The sequence below is a fragment of the Pongo abelii genome, chromosome 3, assembly GCF_028885655.2.
Source record: "Pongo abelii isolate AG06213 chromosome 3, NHGRI_mPonAbe1-v2.0_pri, whole genome shotgun sequence".
Lineage (NCBI taxonomy): Eukaryota > Metazoa > Chordata > Mammalia > Primates > Hominidae > Pongo > Pongo abelii.
Window position 1 is genome coordinate 202,403,283 of NC_071988.2, and position 18,748 is coordinate 202,422,030.

Here is an 18,748-nt window from a genome sequence, read left to right on the forward strand (position 1 = left end):
ATTTCGTAAACTTTCTAAAAATGTGCTGAGTAGATGTGCTGTTTACTTTCATGGAAGAATATGGTAATAATTAAATATTTATTCTGAAATACTTTTTTTACATTCATGGTATTTGAACAAAACATATTCTTATAATTCTAATAGATACATTTATTTGCAGTTAAAAATATCATTTAAGAATACAAAAAATAAAGCTTAAGAGAACAAATGTTCATGGTTTTCAAGTTTAGCGTATGAAACATTTTGAGAAAAACACATTGTTATCAACTGTATGTATGTACATCTATATGACATTTTTCATACTTTCCACAAAATTTTCATGAAGTATTTATATAGGCTTCTCTTTAATCTTACATTGTTTAGAAGCATGTCTGCATTTAGTTTAAAATTCATATCTTAAATGTCTTAGGACCTAAATAATGACTTAACTTTTCAGAAAAATCTTAGATGGTACAGTGATAATTCAGCCTTTGTTAACCTGATTTTTAATTTAGGTTCTACTCCAAGTTAACCTTATGCCCTTGGAAAAGTTCATATGGCTTTTCTCACTTTCATTCTTGTCATTTGTAATATATGGGTAATAGGCTGTATTATTTTTAAAATCTTTTTCAACTTCTAAAGTTCATGATTATTTTATTCAAAATCTAGGTATGAACTCACACATCAGATTTAAGTCTGCACTTTAAATTTTCCCCCTTTTCTGTTTCCAATGTTGAAATTAGAACAGTCATAAAGCTCATCACTAAACTGAACAAAAATTTATTTTGTAAGACAATTCAAAATACAAGGAGGCTCTGACTGCTATTTCACTGTAATTCAAATTATTTAGCTATTATAGATAATGGAAAGGTTGACATAAACTAGGCAAAGAGAAAAAATATGGTTGAAAGTCACATATTCCATGTCCTCTTTTGCAATATATGGGGATTTTGATTCAAGAAATAGAAATAATGTATTTAATGTACACTTCGTGTTAAAGGAGTTTATCATGAAATATGTTGGATTTTAATAGGGGAATGCATTGTAGTAATACATCAGTTTAGCAAATATGTATGGACTTTAAATGGGCTCGAACATCCATTTCTTTTCTATCTTGAAAATGTTTTGTTTGTCATGATTTAGATTTCTCTTCAGCATACGTTAATTGATATGTGCCATGCAAATATTATGTTGTCATAATTTAGATTTCTATTTAGCACACATTAATTGGGTGCATCATATGTGCGATGCAGCCGCTGCCATGCAGTGTGGGAAGCATGCATAATTCAATGGTGCATAAACAGACATCGCTGTTGACAGAATGGTTGGAGGCCACAGGGTCACCAAAACAGGCTCTATGTGCACGTCCAGGGTGTGCTCCAGGAAATAGTTTGTGGCCGAAGTGGCTCTCACACATTTGAAGTGGGTAAGATTTATGGAAGTTTACTTTACCTCCTGATATGGTTTGGCTGTGTCCCCACCCAAATCTCAACTTGAATTGGATCTCCTAGAATTCCCACGTGTTGTGAGAGGGACCCAGGGGGAGGTAAATGAATCATGTGGGCCGGTCTTTCCGGTGCTATTCTCGTGGTAGTGAGTAAGTCTCACGAGATCTGATGGATTTATAGCGTTTCTGCTTTTGCTTCGTCCTCATTTTTCTCTTGCTGCTGCCATGTAAGAAGTGCCTTTCACCTCCCACCGTGATTCTGAGGCCTCCCCAGCCATGTGGAACTGTAAGTCCAATTAAACTTCTTTTTGTTCCCAGTTTCAGGTATGTCTTTATCACCAGCATGAAAACGAACTAATACACCTCCCTTCAGAAATATTTCAGCCCAAAATACTTTGAGGAAAGGCTAGACATAGTGGCTCACACCAGGCCAGGAGTTCAAGACTAGCCTGGGTAACATAGTGAGACCCTGTCTCTAGAAAATTAAATGAAAGAATTAGCCAGGTGTGGTGGTGGTGCATGTCTGTAGTCCCAGCTACACAGGAGACTGAAGTTGGAGGATTGTTTGAGCCCAGGAGGTTGAAGATACAGTGAGCTATGATCGCACCACTGCACTCCAGCCTAGGCAACAGAGTGAGACCACATCTGTAAAATAAAAAAGAAAAAAAAAAAAGCCATAAGGTTTCTCCCATGCTACCCATCTGCCTTAGGAGACCTGGGTGAAATAATTTCATTTTTTAAACTCGTATTTGTCAGCTACACCTAGAATCCAACTTAGTGTAGTGACTGGTCATCACAAGTGGATCTAATCACTTGTATATACTAATTCTGTGTTTTATAAAAATTGTTCTTACTTGCTCTGTCAAGAGCACCCTGCCTAAAAAATTCCCTCTAAGTTTGAATCTTAGGAGGGAGAAATGTGGGAATTTGAAGCTTTCTTTCTGGATAGGCCCATGGACTTGTTAAGCACATTCCTTCATCCCCCTCCTAGCAGCATTTAACCTCTAGATATCAGTAGTTTTAGTAAAAAAAAAAAAAAAAAAAAAAAAGGAAAAGAGAGTTCATTATAAGGAGTTGGTTACATGAGCTTCCACTTCCCATTATACAAATATTTCCTTTGCTTTTGATTGTCTTTATTCAAGCTTTGTCCTGGTTGAATAACAGATATTTTGCTGGAGAAAATGGAATATGTTACTTACATGAATTATGACATTTTTTCTTATGGTAAGAAGTGAAGGAGCTAGGAGGCAGAAGAGTGGAAGAAAGGAAAGAAATGGCAGGGCAAGGAAAAATAAAAGATAAAGTGCCCAAATGCATACATAAATAAAAATACCCCAGGAAGGGTACTGCACTTAATGTTCATATTAACTGAAGGGTAAAGCAGGGAAGAGTCTTCTCCACTGTTCATCCACCCCATGTACTAACAAGAGGGAGTTTCCAGCAAATAGCTGGCAGCATGTTCAGTACTTTGACTCACGTCTAGAGACAGTTCAATAAGGCAGTCTTCCTTTTTCAGAAACACCAATGCACTGAGATTAAATGAGAGACGTTACAGCTTTCACTGCTGTTCTGCCAACCACAGGCTTGACCTTGATGCCATTGCAATCATCTCTACAGCCACAGAGTGGGAAACCATACCTGGGGCATGCTCTCTCATTGACTCCAAGAGCTTCCAAACACAAATTTTACACAGGTAGTTTAAATGTAATGATGAATGCTTCAGTCAATAGATCATAATTTCATAGTACTTGATCTGTTTTACTTTATATTTAAAGAAAATAAATAACTTTGGGGCCAACCCCTAGCTTGTATTCAGGGAAGGATACAACACAAAGGAATAAAAGAATTTAGTGTTGTGAAAGATTTTCTGTCAAACAAAAAGATATTTCTAAAATTAGTAATTTTCAGAGTGGAGTGTTTTAATAAAAATATAAGCACAAATCAAAATTTAATTTTTTCTTTATACTCTTTCCAAAATATAAGCAATATTTCATGCTCTGAGGGTAAATATTTCATTTTAACTATAGCTGACTTGCCAAATATTCAGAAACCTTATTCCTACTGTATGAAAGATCTCAAAGTTACATTAGTTCACATCACTTTTACAGACTATAACTTAAATCTTTAAAACACATTTTTTTCCTCAGCCTGATTATAGCATATTTTCTTCTCAACTTAATTTTAAATGACATATTCCATTGTAAACTAGCTATAATTAAGGACAAAAATATTTTAAGTAACTAATTGACATATATGTTTTTGTTTTAATAATCCCAAATCAATCAAGGTGTTTAACTCACTTATATTTCTACTAAGTTATCACTAGTATCACTGGGACATATGGGTACATTGAAGATATGGTAGTACATAAAAATTTTTAAAACTAAAAAAAAAATCTAGTGAAAAATATTTATCTCCTATTTGCATAAAAAGTGTTTTTCCAGTATTTTTTAAATCCAAATGCTCAAATTAAGATAAGGTGAACAATGAATAAAAGGGACAAAAAATAATATCTGTTTTTCCTAGGCCCAATGAAATATTTTTTATTTGAAATCTTAGCATTTTTTTGACTAGGTTTATAAACTAATAAGAAACACACACAAGACAAAACAGAGTAGGATTGATGGTCACAGCATCTTTTCTTTTACAAATATTTAAGAATAATTATTAAGAATATTTGTTATTCTTAATAATTAAGAATATATTAAGAATAATTATTCTTAAAATAAGGGAACCACATTCTTTCAGAGTAATTATGAACTTGTAAAAAGTATGTAATGTAACCAATATCTGAGAGTATTTTCCATCAGATAGAAAGTGGAGAGTCTCTTAAGAAAGTCACAAAAAATTGTTCTAAGATTTCAGAGGAGGTAAATTATTGAGTTTTACAGCCTGATACAATTTTAGAGCTAATCAGCTAATCTTATCTTTTATTTTATATTTTATAAAATGTAGGTCAAAAAGTAATTTTTTTTCAAAAAAGTGCCCACTGTATGAAAATTTTACTAATTTGTTTTAATGAGAAGAAAGAATGAGAGAAGTATCCTGCAATAGTAGGAAATCTGAGATGGGAAGACCAGGCTTAGACCTTAACAGAGTGTGTCACAAAATTTACCTCAGTTGACCTCAGTTTCCACATCTATCCAATAAGAGTTTGTATTGCATTATTTGGAATATAACTTCAAATTCATAATTTTCAATTATATATAACTTCAAAGTCATAATTTTCATGATTATATAAAAACCATTACAAATAAATAAAATATCTGCTATGATTACATGAAAGTTCTAATTTGAAAAGAAATGCATGGTTTTTTTTTTTTTTTGGTTGCTATTGTTAAGCAGAATGTGTTTCAAAGTAGATGTACTCAACCCAGATTTATTTATAATTAGTAGCTTCAGCTGGCATATAGCAATTAATGTGTTTTTTCCAAAGGGTTTAACATTCCTCGTGTTATATACTGCAAGCAACTTATTTGTTTATTATATTATTAAAGCAGCCTTTAGGCTGAAGCATGGTAAATGATCACAAATCTCAAATTTAATGAAGTCGAAATTGGTGACATTTTATTTCATTTTTCTCAGATCATCATATGATAAAAATCACATTGCATTTTACAATATCTGGAGGAGATGATAAACTAGAGTAGCTATTCAAATAAAATCCGTACTCTGTGGCTAAAGCTGGAAGGGTGAGAGTTATAGTAAAGATCACAAATTCATTAACGAGGGCTGTCTTTATAATTGAATTATCTAGTCTGCTATTTGTTTTATGCAATACATTACTCAATCAGTGACCATTTATTAAGGGCATGATATTTTCCAGATACCAAGCTAGGAAAATGGAAGGGGCTGACGTGTGAAGTAGATTACAAAAACAGGAACTTGGAATGAAGGTGAAAGTGATAGCTCAGCTATTAGAATGAGAATGTGCTGGATGGTCAGTGTGAGGTGGAGAGAGGGAATACCTTTAGAATGGTGTGCTTTTATCAAAGTCAAAACAAACTAGTAACATGATTTACCTAGTCCTGAGCCTTTTAGCCTTTATCCTGAAGCAAGAAAGTAAAAATAAAATGGAGAGACCAGTGGATGCTCACTGGGTTATTCCTAATATTTATCAATAAGAACTTTCACATATATTATTTTATTTGGTCCATAATATAAAAATCTACTTATATTTTGTTTCTCCACGTATTTGCAACAGAGATTTCAGTTTGAGTCTGTATTAGACTGTGCTACATCTGGAAATGTCTAATCAACAAGTAGGATGGGCCAAGAAGAAAGCTGTGTTGCATGAATACTGATTTATTTATCACTGGATAAATCATCCTGCAGGAATAAAGTCCCGGGCATAAACATCTTGGCTCAGAGAGGAAGTCTTAGTTTTCAGAGGGAGGCAGAATTCTGAATGCAGCACAGTTACTGAAAATTGTATTTATTTCCTGGCGAAACTACCATTGGACCTGAAGTTCACAGAGAATAAGAGAACTGTAAGTAACCACTGAAATGATTCTCTTATAAACTTGATAAAATATTAGGATGTTTGGGATGCCTCTAAATAAAGAAAGAGGACAGAGCAAGTCTTCCTCAAGCACTTTTCTAAAAGCTGCTGTGTAAATAACTTATCTAAAGGCATTCATGACTCAAATCATGAATGGTAGCATCAAGACACCAAGAGCAGAAATCAGGGACTAACTATAGCCAGAGACATAGTGATGACCACTGGCAGGTGGCTGCCATGTTCTGTAACTTAGTAATGCAGACTGCAGTGTGGAGTGGAATATCTGCAGGGTAATGGCAGCATCAAGCACCTCATGGAAATAGCAGTGTCTATAGGGATCTGACTTGTGCAGGAACCACGTAAGAACAAGGCTGGAGGTTGTGGCAACTGGTTTAATAGCCCTGGTGCTTTGCTGAAACCATAATTCTCTCAAACACAACAAGCATCTGGTAGAGCAATAGCTGCAACTCACAGGGGAAACAGGGACAGCGGGCAAATGACCAGAGTGAATGGACTTGTTTATTGGGTATATTTCAGGGGGTTATTTTCTCTTGGTTTTGTCTGCCTTCAACTATGTGATCATGTTGACCTCTCAAACTGTTTTCTTTCCTATCATCCCTAAAGATTCACATACCGGGTCCTGTCTCTCTGTAAGCTGAGTACAGAATTTCACATCGTGGCATGTCAAGGGGAGTCAAAACTATGTTGTACTACTGATACTGTAGTCCCTGCAGCTTCTTCTTGAAGTCAGTGTGGTAGAAAGACAGAGTGGAGTAGTGGAAAGCACCTGAGGGTTGGTGCATGAGAGGAAGCATTCATTCAGCGCGTCTGGAAGTATGAGCCTGGGCTTGCCAGTTTCACTGCTGTTTTCAGCTGTGGGAGCATGGCAAATTGGGCAACAAGTTTGGGAGTCATCAGAGAAACTCAAATGATTACTCTCCAAAACCACCAATAGAAACCCACATTGGAATATCTTGTAGTATTTCTTTCCATTTGCAGATCTGACATGTTCTTCCTCAAGATGTCTTCCTGACTTGGTGTCTACTTCTAACCAAGTCTGATACACTGAGGTCTCCTCTGTTCAGCCTATTGAAATTCCAGTATTTCACTTATCATGGCATTTTCTGGCCTTTTTTTTTTTAAGAATGTGTCACTGTCAAACATATTATTTCATTCATTTACTTAGTTTTTGTTTTGTTTACCTATTTTCCCAGCCCCTACTAGAATGAAAGTTCCGTAAGTTCCATTTTTTTTGGCCTATTTTTGCTGCTTGTGTCTCTAGCACCCCAAATAAAGCCCAACACACAGAGTGCAGACATTGATTAAATATTGGTTAACAAATAATGTAATGAAAAGAAATTTTGATGCTCTGAAAAAATTTGTCCCAGCTGAGTGATACAGTGATGCAAAGTGTATCAAAAGTGCACTCTTGTCAATTCTGTTTTATCCCTACAATACTTCTCCCAATCACTGCAATAGCATCTTGGCTTGTCTTTCTGCTTCTGACCCCCTCCATTACAGCACATTCTCCACGGAGGAATTACACAGTGGATGTCTACCCCTGGTCCTCCAAGACATCCCATTGCTCCTTAATTAAACCTGGAGCCCTCTCCCAGCCTATTACCTTTAGGCCTTTGCTGACCTGTGCACACTCTGTCCCTATGATTCTGTCTTCTCCTGCATTTTTGATCTTCTTCACATTCCTTGAGCCTGCTGATTTGTCCTACCCCATGGTATTGGTACTTGCTCTTCTTTCTGTTGCCAGCAAACCTTGGTATGGCTGGCTTCTGTGTAACAGTTATTTCTAAAAACCATTTTATTTCGCATTTTAGCATTTTAAGAATAAAGATATATAATAGAACATGTTAATGTGTTGGATAATAATAGAGAGATTTATGCAAGTTTATGAATAATCATAACTTGAAATCATTTATATTAAAACATCATTTGTGCATCAAAAATGATCAAATACTATATGATGGGCTGGAGAATTCAACAGAGTAATAAAAAGCTACAGTCATTGTAGTGGGGGAGATAAAAAATTAACTGTCTGGCTTCTAACAATCTAGGGAGATAATTTTATACTAGCTAGCATTTTTGGCATAGTTATACTATGTAAAAGTACTATTTATATTACCAGTATTTTCACATCAGCACTTTGATGTAGATGTAAAGTGCAATCATTTTATAGATATGAAAGCTGTAATACAAATAGTTTAAGTAAATTCTTCAAGATCTCACAAATAGAAAATGGGTATCTGAAGCAAGTGTATTGGGCTTCAAAGCTCATGCTGCCTTTGTAAGATAAAAGAAATCTCAAATGGAAAAAGGAGCACCGTGGGGGGCTAAGGTCAATCACAGCTTCTGTGGTCAGAAAAGGCTTTCCAGAGGAGATGATGATAAACTGAATCCAGAAGGACTACTGAGTGTAAAAATACAAATGAGGCTGAGAAAAATGATTCTTGCCAAAAAGTTAAACGACATCAAAATATATAGAATATAGAGTCTGAAAGAGAGTGGAGGAAAGGGGAGGGGTAAGGCAGAGATACGTGTAATGCAAAGAAATTTGATTTAATGCTGCGAATAACCACATAATTAGATAAGTATTTCAGCAAAGTTCTACACTGACCACAGGATAAGAAAGATTGGAGCAAGGCAGATCTCTTTCAGAAGCCTTGTAATATTCCAGAGAGGGATGATAAGGATCCTGAAACAAGAAAATGTATTACAGAAGGAGAGCCGTAGAGAGGCTGAATACACATTCAGCAGTCGGAATTCAGTTGGAATTACTGATTGTTTAGATGTGGGAGTGAGCCAGAGGAAGGAATTTAAAATAAAACCTGGGATTCTGCTTATGAGGATTGAGAGGGATGTGCACCAGTAAGGAATTGAATAGAAAAAACAAATTTCAAGGGAAATACATTTCCTGTGTGATTTTTAATTGTAAGTATCTGAGGAACATTTATATACTCACTAAACCGTGTGAAATCCATGTTTGGAACCTAACATACAGTTTAATTGTGCTCCTGGAGACAACCGCCTGCTTCAACTCTCAACCTGACCACTTCACATTTGTGTAACTTTGGGTAATTAGTTAATAATGTCTTTAAGCCTTAGTGTCTTCATCTACCACATTGACAGAGTTACAATAGCATATACTGTCCGCGTGAGAATGGGAGGTGATAATCTATGAAAAGCATATGAGACATTGCCTAGAGGTATTGTTTTTTGGCAGAGGCTATAGGTTTTGTTACTTTTTGTTACTTTCGTTGGCACTATAGAAGAAATTTGAACAGATATATAAATTTATGACCTAGTACTAATCTATAGATTAGTAGTAGGTCAGAGTAGATCGCCGGTGATGAATGAGATTATCTAGGAACATTGTATAGAAGAAAAGAGAGGAAAATTAAAATGAAACCCATGGGAACACCTACATTTAAGAAATAAAAGAATAGAAAACTGAAAATATGCTTGAGAATAATTAGTTTGAGGACTGTTAAGAAGACCAGAAAGAGAGAGTGGTGTTTAACAGGCCAAATGAGTTGTTTAAGAAGTGAGTGATTAACCAGTTAGACAAAGCAGAGGTATAAAGAAAAATGAGAGTCATTTGTCAATTTAGAGGTAGTACAAGGGTTTCAGTAGAATGGAAGGGTCATAGAAGGGTCAGAAACCAGACTTTAGCAGTTTAGAAATTACTGGGAGGTCTGGAAGTGGAGACAATGAGAACAGATGGATCATCATTTTAAAAATATAAAGGCAGCACACATAATTGTTGAAAAAGGTCACGGAGGAGGTAAGAGGAAAGGGAATCTAAAGGACAGGAAGATGAAATAGTTTTTGGAACTTTCAAAATGTTATGATGGCCTGGTTGATGTCTTGCTACACTCTTTGCAATAAAGCAGTCAATAAAAAATGAGACTAAACACGCAAATATCAATAGCTGTGCCAGTTTATTCATAATGTGTATTGATTGATAGAGAGGAATACAGTGCATTCAAAAGTGCATTCAAAACAGAATGAACTTACTTTTATACAATATGTAAGTTACATTTTAATATCATATGCCCAATATGTTTCTCTTTAATCTGAAGATCCTTCTTCAATAAAGGAACTTTAAGTTTAAAGTCATCAATTCAATTGTGAATCAGAAAAAGCGTCATAAATACAATACATTATTTACTCCGAGCTTCCAGATTTTGGTGGACATTCTGTAGAATATCTAAGATATATAAACCTGCGTGCTTCTGATAATGAGGGATTCATTCTGGCAATAGCAGAACTGTTGAGAGAATTATCTAATTTATAAGAATAGCTGTTCAGTGGTTTGCAGAGTTTTGGGCAGCTATGTAAGATGTAAAGTCCACTGTCATTGTGATTGTGGTTGTAGTGTCTTTGTCATATTTCTTGTTAGGTTTTTGCTATGATCCTGGTTGTTACCTAGCATTTCTCATTTCCACCCTATTTGAAAACCTAGTTCTCCTGCCTGCTGATTATGGGAGCCACATTAAAACTTTTCAATATATTACTTCTCAGTTTTAATCATAGAAAATCAGAGTTCCTTGTTGTGACTAAGAAACCATGCTGATAAACCTGTGGTATTACTTCATCATTGATGAGAAGCTGCATGTTCTTTTCATGGAAATAGTAATATCAGAGGAAAAATGAATCCAACAAAAATGAAGGATATCCATGCATTATAAAAATGCATTACCCCATAGAAATGAAAACTGTTCACACAAAAACCCATACATGAATATTCAGAGCAGCTTTATTTGTAATAACCCCAAATTGAAAATGTCCAAGGAAGCCTTCAGCAGATGAAGGGTTAAATAAACTGGTACCTTTATATTCTGGAATCTTTTATATTACAGAATAATAAACTTCTGAAACACACACCAGCTTTATTTAATCTCCAGGGCATTGCACCTGGATGAAAAAAAAAGTCCCCAAAAGGTACATACTCTGTTATTCCATTGTATAATATTCTTGAAATGACAGAATTATGGAAATAGAGAACACATTAATGGTCGTCAGGAATCAGGAACGGGAGGTGAGGCAGAGAAGGAGTTTAACAATAAAAGACAACATGAGGGATCTATGTGATGATGAAAATGTTCTTTATCTTTACTGTTTCAAAGTCAATACCCTGGTTGTGATATGCATCATAGTTTTGTGAAATGTTACTGTTGGGAAAATCTAGGTAAAGTTACATAAAATCTCTGGTATTATTTCTTATGACTTCATGGAAATCTTTAATTCTCTCAAATCAAAACAGTTTAATGAAAAAGTGCATTAAAAGGTATGATTTTTTTTTTTCTGTAATCTTGCTCTGTTGCGCAGGCTGGAGTGCAGCGGTGTAATCTCGGCCCACTGCAATTTGTACCTCCCAGGTTCAAGTGATTCTCCTACCTCAGCCTCTCAATTAGCTGGGATTACTAGGCGCGCACCACCATGCCTGACTAAGTTTTATATTTTTAGTAGAGACTGGGTTTTGCCGTGTTGGCCAGGCTGGTCACGAACTCCTGACCTCAAGTGATCCACCTGCCTCAGCCTCCCAGAGTGCTGGGATTACAGGTGTGAGCCACTGTGCCCAGTCTGAAAGGTATGAATTTCTTATAGAAAAGACCTGGTCTAAAATGTCTAGAACCTTATTGTTTTGATGTGTGGATTTTCCTAAACAAAATATGTATCATTAAGTATGATGCAGGGTTGCTTATTGTAGTAGGCTTTTGAAAAAAATCACAAACAATTTGAGATACCTTGGTTTCTTTGTGTCCTGGAAAAAATTCAGTTCCTCATTCCCTGGGGGTGAGACAAAGAAAATTTGAAAAATAAATGCCTCCTTCAAACTATTACATTCATCCCAGATCAATGACATTTCATCTACTATTTTGAATATCAAAGAGAAATAAAAGCTACACAATTTCCATTCAACAAGTAAATGAAAGAACTACTAACATCTATCAGTTATTCATACTGACACAATCAATGAAGAATAATATTTTGGGAGCCCATTTTGAAAACTTCAGGGATCATTGATTTTATTTTTAAGTAGAAATGTTACTTTACTGATGGAAACATCATTTGGAAGAAAAATCTCAAATTGTTGTGTGCATTGGAAACCGTTACAGGCTTGACATAATATCCGGTTTTGGTTATTTGATAAAGTAGGAAGCTTCAACTCTGAATCATGATTTTTACAGGAGCTACATTTCCATTCGAGATTCTGATAAAAAATTCTTAAAGACTTTTTTTGCTTACCTAAAATTTGTCAATGTACTTAATATTAGGATCATTTTAACGGTTTTGCTAAGAATTAAAGATATAATCAACTATGTAAGCCTTTCAAGAAAACAATCTTGGATCACCTGATTAAAATTTGAAAATAAAATTGCTTTTTCAGAAAAAAACAAAAACAAGAACAAAAAAAAAAAACCTGCATATAGTTCTCAGGCTATTAAAAAGAGAATAAATTTTACCTACATGATGCAAGATATATTTGTTTAAATAAGAAGGTAAATCATCTTTATTTAAAGCCATTTGGGTCATCATTTTATGGAAGACAAATATACACTCCTCTGACCAAACTGCCATTGTGCAAGAAGAGATGAGATAAAGATGTCAGTTCAAACTTCCCAGTGTTAGCAACATTAACCGTCACGTAAGCCAGGATTAAAATCAGTAAATACTTGTCTATTTATCTACAGACAGACTCTGAAGACACCTTGAAATTCTGTAAATAATTCTGCATATAAATTCTTAAATGACTTTAAATGCGAAATATAAATTCACAATTCTTATGGACACAGATAAGAACAATAAGGAAGAACTTGCTGAGTATGATTCCTTGAACTAGTGACAAAAGAAATAATGGTGTTTGGTTTCCAACTTGGATACCTAGTGGCCTCTTATATGAGACTAAGGTCCTTTAGCAACGTGACCGATGTGAACCCCAGTTTTGTTTTTTGATTTTGTTTTTTTAGTAACATGGGATTTATAGTCAGTGTTTTCTAAATTGTACATATTAAAATGAAAAGCCAAAACCGATCAAATGATATTATTAAAAGAGACAAATGATGGTACAGCACTATTAAAGAGTATGATTCCAGTTTTATTTAAAAACACCAACTATAACTGTGTAAATATACATCATCCATGCTTTTCAGGGTTTAGGGTCAAATTTGTCATGATGTATCAAAACATTAATAATGGTTATCTTTGGAGACTGAGATTGTGTAAAATCAATTATATAGCTCTCTTACATTTGTAATAAAACATGTAATACATATGACTACCAGAGAGGGAATATATGTTATCAAGACAAAGTCTTCAGCTTCCTTTCAAGATATAAAAGCAATCTACTTTTGTGCAGAAATAAAAAGTGTAGGATTTATTTAGTGCTTTTATTTGCAAAATTTAGAATTTTCTTCTTTTTTGAAAGAAAGAAATAACTATATGAAAATGAAAAAAGAAAAAGATAACAATACTAATATTATGAATTTTGATCATGTGAATAAATAACTTTCTAAATATCTAGGTCTAGATTTATTTCATTTTCATTCTGTGTGAAGTGAAATAGCAAATGAAAAGGGAAATTTTATGTAAATTATAACTGCAAACATGTAAAAGTCCCAGTGTGGCAGTACATATCTTGGAAGGAAAATGTGTGAACACACACACACACATGCATGCAGAAACAAGCCTTTATACAACATTCTCAAAAAGAATCAAGACTCTATTTGATTAAGAAATACTGAGGAAATACAGATTATCAAATGGGGAATATATACATATATATATATATATATGCACTCATTTTCAGATTTTCGACTCTACTAGTTCTAATCAGGATATCTGATAGATCCTTTTTCATGTTCTATTCAGTGTCACCATTTTCTTTTCTTTTGTTATTCCAATACGAAAGCATCCTAGCTATCAGGATGCAAAATAGACACTAGTTGAGATTTTTGTCATGACGATGTAACTGTTGTGTCATAAGACAAAATAAATGTCAGTGGCAAATTAGACTGAAAGTATTATTGTCCGAAGAGCTATCTCTAAAGTGTTTCCTATGAATTGGCTCACATGACACCCCGAACAAGATATGGAGTGGGAGTAGCAATAGCAGTAGTTTATTATTTTCATCAGTGTTTTGTATTAAATATGTGCATGTCTTATCTAACAATGGTTGTCTTTGCATGGCTATAAAGATTCTAACAATACAACATATCATTATATTGACTATTACACTCTGTCATCAGTAATAAAAAAGTTGAATAAAAGCCAATTACGGTAAAAAAAAAAAAAAAAAAAGAACACTAAAGAAGACCAAACAGCATGTAATCAATACGGGAGAGATCAGACAAAACTGGCTCCACTAATTTGACCAGAGTTAGTGGCAGATGTCTGGAGTAGCAAGTATCCTTTGCTTATGATTTTCCTCAAAGTGAGCTGCAATACAGGGACTCCATTTACTTAACAGTAGTAATCAGATGTTTGAAAGAGGCAATAGTCCAGGTTTAAACTTAGCAAATATGTCTCTTTTGTAAATGAAATATTTAAAACAGAAAAAAAAGCACAGGTCAGTAGACTAGAATTTACATCTCAGTTTGAACACTAAAATCTGGTGTAGCACTGGGCAATCACTGATACCTGCACCCAGCATTCTCACTGTTTATGGAAGATGAAACAGAAAAGACTCAAAATAATGTTTGAAATCTAAAATGTTATGACCCTTTTAAGGCACTAACATATCCCTGTGTTACTTTTTTTTTTTTCTAGTATGGAATACAAACATCTTTAAAAATGTAATTTTCATGCAATGAGGATGTATTTTAATATAATCATTATAATAATAAATATATCACAGTTTAAAATGACTAGAAGAGACGACATTAGCTTTTGCTTTTACTATCACTGTATTTCTAGAGAAGTAAAAATTTAAAAATAACAATAAGATCTGCAATTCATTTACATAAAAGCTTCCTCAACAAAGAAGTATGACCACAACTGTTTCTAATTCACTAAAGATACAACATCCAAAATTTCTGTGTGTTATGCAGTACGATTAGGTTCATTCAGATAAAAAAAAAAATTAGAGATTTTTAAAAAAATTGTTAAATCTTATGAAATGTTTTTAGATATTACATCAGTCTTTTAGCTTATTTGTTAATATTTGGTAATTAAGGGATTAAGCTGGATATTTCTTTTGAACAAGTTTGCATCTCTCCAAATAAGCTATGGAGTAAGAATTCATTGGCAAAATTGTCTAGTCCAGATTTTGATCAGCTCTTTCACCCTACACTGGAAGATCACCTTAGAATTACAATCCTGAATGGGAATGCCTAGCTTGACATTAGCTTTATTTCAGTGAAACAGATTCCGGCACAAAAGAAAACAGCAGGTTAAAAAGATATAAGGAACACAGCTACGAGGGAAGTTTTATGCTTAAAGGTAAAGAGGAGTGGTTTGAATTTCTAAAAGATAAAAGAATAAGCCACTTAGATCTTTCAAAGTATCGAAATAGTCATTTTTTACGTAAAAGCAAGACTCGCAGTTTCAGAGAGTTCAGAGAACTTCTTCCTGGAGCTACTGATCCAGCCACACCAGGGATTGTCAGCTATTGCAGGGCACTCTGTCAGCTGTCAGGAAATAAATCTCTCTATCAGACGGAAGCAGTCTGAGTTGGAGCAAGTCCTCCACAGCATGTCACCCCGGGAGCGCTCAACATGCTTGGCGAACAAGGGCTCCCTGTTGTACTCTGATTTATGTATATCTGTAAAGTTACTCCTGATAGGGTAAAAGGAGGAGACTGATCAAGAGTCTATCACACTCAAAATGCTTTCATGCTGTTGCCACCCCACTCAACCTGTCGTCCATGGAAGCAAGGAAACAAAAGCACCGCAGACCGTTCTCAGCAGCCCTTTCCTTTCCTTGGTGACACTTTCACAGACTGTTGCAGGAACCACCGCTCACTTCTTGTGCTAGTAGAGAACAGCAAGTAGTTATATTTGTGTTTTAAAGGTTGTCCTGTTAATGGATTGTCCTTTCACACATGCCATGTACCTTATTATCTGAAAATTTACTGAATGCTGACCATGGTACATACTTGCTGACAAATTTCACACATGCCTAAGCATGCAACTGGATTTCCCCACATGATCATTTCCATGGTTCATTTCCTCATATCTCAGGAGTGATCAGATTTTATCTTCATTTTATTATGCTTTCAATCCAGTGAAGTCCAAATTATATCATATTTTTGCTAGTATTGATGAGTAAAATTGTGGATATTATTGTTTCGTTGGTGTTGAAATTTTGTCTATCATGTGTGATTTACTGAATGATAAGGATTTGAAGAAAATGAAAAGCAGAGAATACTGAGTTTTATAACATGATACTTGCAAGTAAATTGAAGATACACATCAGGGCTTTCTTTTGCAAGAAGAAGTGTAAAAAACACCACAGAAAGGCATTAACTTTTGAATTTAAATTGCAGAATTCAAAGGTATATATGTATACATTTTGGAGAGTTTTGTTGTTGCTGTTAATAGACAATATATTGAAGTGAGTAGCCCAATTACAGAAGAGCATTATTTGATCAGGGCTTTAAACAAAGCAAGAGGGGTTGTAGGATTTCAGAAGTACTGAAAAAGATAATGGTGGCTGACAATGTTGAAGAAGACTTGTTTTATGTAAGAGAATTATGTAGACCTAGTGTAATTGTGAATAATTTTATAGCTGATTTTTTTGTTTGCACCCAGAGTTAACAATATATTCTAAAACTTACTTTGTAAACAAGTGCTTCATATTGCAGTTATGTGTATAGATTAGATAGACAGATGATAGATAGATAGATAGATAGATAGATAGATAGATAGATAGATAGATTTTCCTTAACCTTCTGAACAGATTATATGCCTAGAGAACAGAACTGTGCATTGTATCCCATTGTAAGTAACTAATCACTTACAATATTGCTTGAATTGGGTATCTCTTCAGTAAACATTGATTGTAAAAATAATCCTAGTAATCCATAGGATTTACCCCATTATTTGTTTTAAACTTTATGCACATATAATTTATTTTGGTCTTTGTATTCATATACCTGGTTTCTCCCTGCCACCACTGCCTTGCCTGTGTTTTATTTATCTTTTGTGTTATAGTACTTTTTCTAGTAGCAATTCCAATATTCTTTACTGAAGGGATAATTTCTTTCTAACTTTACTATGACTTCCATTTTACCCTGCTCAAGTAGAGAGATTCAAATTATATCATTTATTTCCACTGTATAGTCATTGGATAGATTGCATGAGCTCCACTGAAAATTATGACATGCAGACACTTAAAAATTTTTAAAACATAGTTTTAAATAGTTCCTTGCTTAAAAAATATTTCCCCTTAAATCTTCCAGAAAATGCTAGAATTATGGAAAGAGGAAAACATAATTTAGCCTATCGGATGTAGAGACTGGAAATCTTGTTTTTATTTCCATTTCTGACATAATGTGTTTTGATTGCTACCGTAAAAATGTATGATAAAATATATTCACAACTAAAGCCGCCATTGAATCCCATCCATGAAAGAAAGGGAAGCAGAAATGTTTCCTGAATTCGAAAGAGGTTGTGATTGTGACCTTAAGCAACATTTATTTGGAATGCAACAGTGATAAGAGGACCAAAGAGGTGCTAGTGAAGAGCAGAGTTTTGCAGTATGCATGTCCACAGGAATTACAGGAAGGCAGAGCTGACCAGGCTGCTTCCTTACACAGTACCATCATGTCGCCTGTGGACCTGATGGTAACAATTGCTTTGTAATGAAAATTAAAAAGTAATAGATATGTTTGTTGGATATGTGGTCTCGACATCTTCCAGATAGTATACTAAAACTCTGTGATTGATTTTATGCAGATTTTGTTTATTTTTTACTTTTAGTGTTGATTTTTCAAATTTGTAAATGCCTGATATCATGTAGAAAAACTGGCTCATTGAGCAGACTTCCTGTCCACATGCTTCCAATGCTCATTCAGAGGTAAAGAAACAAGCAGCATAGGATAAAAACAAAAACTACTTTGGATATAGTAAGTTTAAAAATAAATTGTGAGCCAACACAGCTGGTCCATTAAAATTATCAGTAAGCCATGTTAATGTATTTTAAATAAGCTATGAGGATAAATAGCGAAAACATGCTCTAAATGAGCAACGATTTTAGTAATGAATATTTTATTAGTAAAATTATAGCTCTTTCAGTGAAGTTTTGGATAGTTTACTTTTTAAAAAGTGGTAGATAGTATCATGTGTTAACTCAGCTATATATATTTTCTTGCATATTTTTCAATCACTCTTATGATTTTCATTCCTTTGGTCATTCTTTTAAATTAATTCCACCACCTGAGTGATAGAGCGCTAATATCGTCTTTTTCTTTGTGTAACAGGTTTGATGAGTGTGGTGCATTTGCTAGTATAATTCATATTTGACATGTTAATAAGCTAATATTCAGTTCCAATTTGAAAGGAAAACTAGAAATGTTAATAGCTTTTAGTCTAAGCAATTAAAAATAAGTAATATATATAATCCTGGAATCTGTTTAAGTTTCCCATACCTAAAGCAGTTTTGTTATGCAGAGTTTGTTGATTCATTATGTGGATACTTTGCATTAAGATAACATTTGCTTTGGGAGGTAATTGTTTTGATAACCTTCCACTGACTACAGTTGATAAGAGGTATGCCTTAAAAAAAATAACAATTCCTAGTGAAATAACCCATATTATAAATGTTTGAACTATCCTTAATATGGACACATTCAAGGAAATAAAATA

General features: G+C 34.2%; 1 protein-coding gene across 1 annotated transcript in view; it reads left to right on the forward strand.

The window, feature by feature from the left end:
* Positions 1-18,748, forward strand: part of TENM3 (teneurin transmembrane protein 3) — a 2,759,728-nt gene that overhangs the window by 60,087 nt on the left and 2,680,893 nt on the right. The window lies entirely within an intron of this gene.